This window comes from Brachionichthys hirsutus, chromosome 23 (assembly GCF_040956055.1).
Source record: "Brachionichthys hirsutus isolate HB-005 chromosome 23, CSIRO-AGI_Bhir_v1, whole genome shotgun sequence".
NCBI classification, from domain to species: Eukaryota; Metazoa; Chordata; class Actinopteri; order Lophiiformes; family Brachionichthyidae; genus Brachionichthys; species Brachionichthys hirsutus.
In genome coordinates this window covers 7724972-7731890 of record NC_090919.1, presented here as the reverse complement: position 1 = coordinate 7731890, position 6919 = coordinate 7724972, and positions in this window count along the sequence as shown.

Here is a 6919-nt window from a genome sequence, read left to right as displayed (position 1 = left end):
AGTTTTCATGTTGGTGTTTAAAGATACCGAGAACAATCTAGAACCTTCTGGTGCTGATCCAGATCACCATGTGGACGGTGTAGATCCAGTTAGGGGGGGGTCTGTGCTCTGTGGGTTCTGATCTGGTTAGGGGGGTGAGCTGCTTGGGGGAGGTCTGTGCTCTGTGGGTTCTGATCCGGTTAGGGGGGGTGAGCTGCTTGGGGGGGTCTGTGCTCTGTGGGTTCTGATCCGGTTAGGGGGGGGGTGAGCGGCTTGGGGGGGTCTGTGCTCTGTGGGTTCTGATCCGGTTAGGGGGGGGTGAGCTGCTTGGGGGGATCTGTGCTCTTAGGGGGGGGTGAGCTGCTTGGGGGGGTCTGTGCTCTGTGGGTTCTGATCCGGTTAGGGGGGGTGAGCTGCTTGGGGGAGGTCTGTGCTCTTAGGGGGGGGTGAGCTGCTTGGGGGGGTCTGTGCTCCCTGAGTGATGTTCCGGTTTAAGAATGGTCCCCCGTAAATCAGCTTCTCAGCGTCTCCATGCAAAGACAGCTTGAAGAGGATTTCAGTTCAGTTCAGAGCTTTATTGTCCCTCAAGGGGACATTTGGTTTGCAGCAGAGGACAACAACAACAACAACAACAACAGTAACACAATCACAAAGCACAGGACGACATGATCATGAATCAAAACAGTAACAACAGCCTGAGACAGATGCATCCGGCCCGAATGATAACGTGTTCTAGATGCAGTTCCTCACTGCTGCTGCAGGGGGCAGAAATAAAGGATGAAACATCGAGGAGCCTGCTGGTTGATGAGGCTGATGCAGCGCTCACTCTGTCATCCATCCATCCATCATGCATCCATCATCCACCCATCCATCCATCCATCATGCATCCATCAATCCATCCATCCATCAATGCATCCATCCCTCCATCCATCCATCCATCCATCCATGCATCCATCCATCCATCCATCCATCCATCATGCATCCATCATCCATCCATCCATGCATCCATCCATCATCAATTCATCCATCCATCATCCATCCATGCATCCATCCATCCATCCATCCATCCATCCATATATCCATCCATGTATCCATCCATCCATCCATCCATCCATCATCCATCCGTCATGCATCCATCCATCCATCCATGCATCATCCATCCATCCATCAATGCATCCATGCATCCATCCATGCATCTATCAATCATCCATCCATCATGCATCCATCCATCCATCCATCCATCATGCATCCATCCATGCATCTATCAATCATCCATCCATCATGCATCCATCCATCAATGCATCCATCCCTCCATCCATCCATCCATCCATCCATGCATCCATCCATCCATCCATCCATCATGCATCCATCATCCATCCATCCATGCATCCATCCATCATCAATTCATCCATCCATCATCCATCCATGCATCCATCCATCCATCCATCCATCCATCCATGTATCCATCCATCCATCCATCCATCCATCATCCATCCGTCATGCATCCATCCATCCATCCATGCATCATCCATCCATCCATCAATGCATCCATGCATCCATCCATGCATCTATCAATCATCCATCCATCATGCATCCATCCATCCATCCATCCATCATGCATCCATCCATGCATCTATCAATCATCCATCCATCATGCATCCATCCATCCATCCATCCATCATGCATCCATCCATCCATGCATCCATCATCCATCCATCATCCATCCATCATCCACCCATCCATCCATCATGCACCCATCTATCCATCCATGCATCCATCTTCTTGTACATGAGACCTCGATCGTTTCGTCTCCACCGCTGTACCCTCCTTGTGGGTCGACGGTTCTCTTTGTGATGTCTGACTGAAATGATGTGAGTCTGAGTTCAAATGCAAACATTTCATTTCTCCTAAAAACATCAAGCAAGAAAACGTTACTCAGCATCACTGACTGGATAAAGACGCTGCATTTTTCGCCAATGATAACAACACAGTGCAGGAGATGATTCACTCATTCATTCATCGCCACGAATTATCCAGAGCATCGGAAAAGCTGCAACCATTCCATTAAATTAAATTAAATTAAATTAAATTCAGTTTTATTTCTATAGCACCAGATCACAACATAAAGTCATCTCAAGGCACTTTACAGGATTAGCAGGGAAACACAGAACCCAACTTGACCCACAAGAGCAAGAACTCTGGCAACGGAGGCAAGGAAAAACTTCCCTTTAACGGGCAGAAACCTTGGACAGAACCTAGGCTCATGGTGGACGGCCATCTGTCTGGACCGGCTGGGTAGAGAGAGAGAGAGAGAGAGAGAGAGAGAGAGAGAATGGCAGGTCGGAGGAGAGTCAAAAACAAGATGAATTAAAGCCGCAAGCGGCGTTGTAGGCCCTCGCCGGCCGACAGGCCGTTGAGCTGACCCGCCGACGCACGCCGCTTTTGTCCTGAGTGCTTCGCAAGTGTTTAGATTTGAGCTGCATTAGTAGCTCACAGTTTAGTCAAATCGTTATTTGGATTATATGGCAACTGCCATCAGGAGTTTCAATCCAATATGGCCGCCTTCCTGTGTGTCTGGGGGCGTGGCCATAATATTTTTTTTTTTGCCCTGACATGACGCATGTCTGTACCGAATTTCGTGGCTGTCCGACAAAGTTGGCGTCGGACGTCAACTGTGTTTGTCGATGTCTGTGTGTGTGCGTGTGTGTTGTTGAGTGTTGGTGTGTGTGTGTGTGTGCTGTTGAGTGTCGGTGTGTGTGTGCGTGAGTGTGTTGGATGCCGAGGGTTGACGAGCTGCGCTGTCAGAACACGAGCTGCTGCGTTCTGGATTAGCTGGAGATGTTTAATAGACCTTTTTGGGCAGCCGGACAGTAAGGAGTTGCAGTAGTCCAGTCTGGAAGTCACAAAAGCATGGACTATTGTTTCTGCATCTTTTCGGCTTCGTAGGTGCCTGACCTTTGAAATATTCCGAAGGTGAAAGAACGCAGTCCTTGAAATATGCTTTATCTGGGACTGAAAGGACAGGTCCTGATCAAAGATTAATTTGATCAGGACCTGTGGAAATTTATGCTGTGTTTCTTAATAATGTTACCTAAGGGAAGCATATACAGCATATAAAGGACTACCATTTTTTGTTATGTTGATGATTTATGTACGAAGGACTTTCAACGGAAACAAGACCGCAAGGGCTTTTTAGAAATGCTCCTCTTAGACAGGATGTCTGACTGTAATTGTACTATAATACATGCTACAGTTTGACTGTACTTGTACTGTAATACATACTGTAAGAGCCACACAAGGTTTTGGTGGTTTCTCCCATATAATTGAGTTTTGTGTTGTGTGCGCAAGTGTAGTTGTATGTGTGCGTGCTGGGTGTATGCGCATCCACACCACGGTGATTGGGGCGTGGCACAAGTGGAGTGGAGGTTTTATTTGTGTGCGATCACCTGTGCGGTGTCAGGATGTGGCCTTGTTATGGTGGTGAGGTGAGCGTCAGGAGAAACATTTTCTTGACCGCATGATCGTAAAAGGCAGGACCGCAGGATAAGCATGATACACCAGATGTGATGGAAACAATGAAAGATTGCACTGGTGCAATGAGGTATTTAATGTCAACCAATACAACTGCAAACAAGTAAGTCCTCAACCTGTCCTCTCTGCGATCTGGAGCAAATAAAACGGTCAAGGCCTGTGCAACGTACTGCGTGTGCGTCTTCAATGTTTTAACCCCCTCGATTTAGCCCACCGTGGCGTTTGGATTACTTTCAATTTATACGCCACAATACATACTACTGTTTGACTGTGCTTGTACTGTAATACATACTATTGTTTGACTGTACCTGTACAGCTAATAAAACATCGAATAAATTTATTTGTCATCACCGACACAGCCGACGAAACCAAGGCCAGCGCAGTGGCAGGGGGCACAGCAGGCCAGCCCGGCACCCCACCTGCACCCAACATCTCACCCTCCACAACTGCCCGCCTCCCTGCCGGCACCCACCACCCATCCTACTCACCCTTCATAAGAAAGGCCAGAGCCTCTATTTCCTGAGGAGGATCAGGTCCTTCAACATGCCGGACGGTGTTGAGAATGTTTTATGAGTCTGTGGTCTCTCGTCCATCCTGTTTGCTGTGGTGTGCTGGGGCAGCAGACTGAGGGTCTCTAGTCCATCCTGTTTGCTGGGGTGTGTTGGGGCAGCTGACTGAGGGTATCTAGTCAATCCTGTTTGCTGTGGTGTGCTGGGGCAGCAGACTGAAGGTATCTAGTCCATCCTGTTTGCTGTGGTGTGCTGGGGCAGCAGGCTGAGGGTATCTAGTCCATCCTGTGTGCTGGGGCAGCAGACTGAGGGTATCTAGTCTATCCTGTTTGCTGTGGTGTGCTGGGGCAGCAGACTGAGGGTCTCTAGTCCATCCTGTTTGCTGTGGTGTGCTGGGGCAGCAGGCTGAGGGTATCTAGTCCATCCTGTGTGCTGGGGCAGCAGACTGAGGGTATCTAGTCCATCCTGTGTGCTGGGGCAGCAGACTGAGGGTATCTAGTCCATCCTGTTTGCTGTGGTGTGCCGGGGCAGCAGACTGAGGGTATCTAGTCAATCCTGTTTGCTGTGGTGTGCTGGGGCAGCAGACTGAGGGTATCTAGTCCATCCTGTTTGCTGGGGTGTGCTGGGGCAGCAGACTGAGGGTATCTAGTCCATCCTGTTTGCTGTGGTGTGCTGGGGCAGCAGACTGAGGGTATCTAGTCCATCCTGTTTGCTGTGGTGTGCTGGGGCAGCAGGCTGAGGGTATCTAGTCCATCCTGTTTGCTGGGGTGTGCTGGGGTAGCAGACTGAGGGTATCTAGTCCATCCTGTTTGCTTTGGTGTTTTGGGGCAGCAGGCTGAGGGTATCTAGTCCATCCTGTTTGCTGTGGTGTGCTGGGGTAGCAGACTGAGGGTATCTAGTCCATCCTGTTTGCTGTGGTGTGCTGGGGCAGCAGACTGAGGGTCTCTCGTCCATCCTGTTTGCTGTGGTGTGTTGGGGCAGCAGACTGAGGGTATCTAGTCCATCCTGTTTGCTGTGGTGTGCTGGGGCAGCAGAATGAGGGTATCTAGTCCATCCTGTGTGCTGGGGCAGCAGACTGAGAGTATCTAGTCCAGGGGTGGGCAAACCTTTTGACGTGCGGGCCACATTGGGTTTGAAATTTTGACCGAGGGGCCGGGCCAGGAGCTTTTGGATGAGTGTTTGGCCCAGATATACTAAAGCGCTGCGTGTAGTGTGCAAACCTCATAGCACAGTAAACACACAGATAAATGTACAACCCGATTTACTAACAGTGTGTACGAAGGACTGCGTCTTTCAAATGTGCAAAATAGCCTTTATCCAGGTAGTACGTTTGTCTCAATGAATATGCAAGATGCAGCATTTACACATATTTTGGCACAACGGTGTGAGGAGAAATGTAAATAGATTAAAATAGAACAACAGTGTGAGGAGAAATGTAAATAGATTAAAATAGAACAACAGTGTGAGGAGAAATGTAAATAGATTAAAATAACACAACAGTGTGAGGAGAAATGTAAATAGATTAAAATAGAACAACAGTGTGAGGAGAAATGTAAATAGATTAAAATAGAACAACAGTGTGAGGAGAAATGTAAATAGATTAAAATAGAACAACAGTGTGAGGAGAAATGTAAATAGATTAAAATAGAACAACAGTGTGAGGAGAAATGTAAATAGATTAAAATAGAACAGTGTGAGGAGAAATGTAAATAGATTAAAATAGAACAACAGTGTGAGGAGAAATGTAAATAGATTAAAATAACACAACAGTGTGAGGAGAAATGTAAATAGATTAAAATAGAACAACAGTGTGAGGAGAAATGTAAATAGATTAAAATAGAACAACAGTGTGAGGAGAAATGTAAATAGATTAAAATAGAACAACAGTGTGAGGAGAAATGTAAATAGATTAAAATAGAACAACAGTGTGAGGAGAAATGTAAATAGATTAAAATAGAACAACAGTGTGAGGAGAAATGTAAATAGATTAAAATAGCAATGACACTGATCTGTCAAACCTGGTGATTGCATCTGTTTTTAATAAATTTCACTTGAAGGCGTAAATTTAAATAAACCAACATTTATTGAAAAAAGATGATCACTTTCAACATTCAAAACATATCAAAACACGAAATACTAAATCTCAATCATTCCTGCTGCACTCATGTTGTTCCACTGCTGTGCATAAATGCGCACTTCATTAAGAGAACGGGATTTATTGATCATGACGCTGATCGTCTGCTCACACACGGAGGTCGAGCCAAACAGCAGCATATTCTGTGTCGTCCTCCGGACGTTTGGAAACGTTGCTTCGTTAAGTGAGGCATGAAAGTAATTCAGGTTAAGAGACTTGAACTTATCCTTTGAGGCGGAGTCGGACTGAAGATCAATCAGTTCGAGCTGCAGCTCCTGCGGGTCGGTTTCAGGGTCTTGTGACGGGGGACGGGACACCAGCAACTAAACGAAACTAAAAGCAGAGCAATACGCTACAAGCCATCGATGGTCAGTGCGCCATCTGCTGGTCAAACACGGGTATTGCAGGGACAAAATGAAAGTTATGATTTTGAATTTTTTGGTCATTGGACAAGTTTGGCGGGCCGTATTGAAAAGCATAACGGGCCGTGGTTTGCCCATGTCTGATCTAGTCCATCCTGTTTGCTGGGGTGTGTTGGGGCATCAGACTGAGGGTATCTAGTCCATCCTGTTTGCTGGGGTGTGTTGGGCAGCAGACTGAGGGTATCTAGTCCATCTTGTTTGCTTTGGTGTTTTGGGGCAGCAGGCTGAGGGTATATAGTCCATCCTGTGTGCTGGGGCAGCAGACTGATGGTCTCTAGTCCATCCTGTTTGCTGTGCTGTGTTGGGGCAGCAGACTGAGGTTATCTAGTCCATCCTGTTTGCTG